We start from the raw sequence: 2,500 nt of genomic DNA, 5'->3' as shown, positions 1-2,500 counted from the left end.
ACTGAAACATACACACACACACTCTCACACACACACTCACATACACACTGACACACAAATACTCTCACACACACTCACACGCACACTCACTGACATACACACCCAAACACACTCACTCATACACTCACACACACACACACACACTCACACACATACTCACACACACACACGCACACTCACACACACACTCACACACACTCACACACACACACACATTCACACACACATTCACATGCACACTCACACACACATACACTCACACACACACACTGACACACACACACACTTAAACACACACACACACACACACACACTCACACACACACACACACACACACACACACACTCACACTCACACACACACACACACAAATTCAAACACATACTCATACACACACACACTCAAAACACACACTTAAAAACACACTCACACACACGTGGACACACTCTTACACACACACACACTCACTCACACACACACACACTCACACACACACTCACACACACACAAACACACACTCACACACACTCACACACACGCTCACTCAGTCTCTCACACACACACACTCACACACACATACAAATGCACACTTAGTCTCATACACACACACATACACTCACGCATACACACACACTTACAAACATGCATACACACTCACACACACACTCTCCCACACACTCACACCCACACACACTCACACACACACTCACACACAAATACACACTCACACACTCAAACACATACACACACACACAAACACATACTCACACACACACATACACACACGCACACTCACACACACACTCACACACACACGCTCACTCACACACACGCACACTCACACACACACGCACTCTCACACTCACACACACACTCACACAAACACACACAAATTCAAACACATACTCATACACACGCACACTCACTCACGTGCACACACACACACTCACTCACACACACAAATGCACACTCACTTAAACACACACGCGCACACACTCACACACACACGCACACACACACTCACACACACACTCACACACAAACACACACTCACACACTCAAACACATACTCACACACTCACAAACACACACTCACACACTCACACCCACTCATACACACACATAATCACACTCACACTGATACACACACTGAAACATACACACACACTCTCACACACACTCACATACACACTGACACACACATACTCTCACACACACTCACACGCACACTCACTGACACACACACCCACACACACTCACTCATACACTCACACACACACACACACACTCGCACACATACTCACACACACACGCTCACTCACACACACGCACACTCACACACACACTCACACACACACTCACATGCACACTCACACACACATACACTCACACTCACACACTCACACACACACTCACACACACACTCACATGCACACTCACACACACATACACTCACACTCACACACTCACACACACACTCACACACACACTCACATGCACACTCACACACACATACATTCACACTCACACATGCACACACACATTCAAACACATACTCATACACACACACACACACTTAAAAACACACTCACACACACACGCGCACACACACTCACACACACACACTCACATACACACACTCACACACACTCACACACACACAAACACACACTCACACACTCACTCACACACACACTCACATGCACACTCACACACACATACACTCACACTTACACACACACACACACACATTCAAACACATACTCATACACACACACACTCAAAACACACACTTAAAAACACACACACACACACACGCGCACACACACTCACACACACACACTCACTCACACACACACACACTCACATACGCACACTCAGACACACACAAACACACACTCACACACACTCACACACACACTCACTCAGTCTCTCACACACACACACACACTCACACATACAAATGCACACTTAGTCTCACACACACACACATGCACTCACGCACACACACACACTTACAAACACGCATACACACTGTCACACACACTCTCCCACACACTCACACCCACACACACTCACACACACACTCACACACAAATACACACTCACACACACACACACAAATGCACACTTAGTCTCACACACACACACATGCACTCACGCACACACACACACTTACAAACACGCATACACACTCACACACACACTCTCCCACACACTCACACCCACACACACTCACACACAAATACACACTCACACACTTAAACACACACTGATACACACACACTGAAACATACACACACATACACACACACTCTCACACACACACACTCACATACACACTGACACACACATACTCTCACACACACTCACATGCACACTCACTGACACACAAACCCACACACACTCACTCATACACTCACACACACACACACACACTCACACACACACGCTCACTCACACAAACGCACACTCACACACACACACACTCGCGCACAC

The sequence above is a fragment of the Pristiophorus japonicus genome, chromosome 9, assembly GCF_044704955.1.
Source record: "Pristiophorus japonicus isolate sPriJap1 chromosome 9, sPriJap1.hap1, whole genome shotgun sequence".
Classification (NCBI taxonomy): domain Eukaryota; kingdom Metazoa; phylum Chordata; class Chondrichthyes; family Pristiophoridae; genus Pristiophorus; species Pristiophorus japonicus.
Note: the sequence above shows the minus strand (reverse complement) of the source record.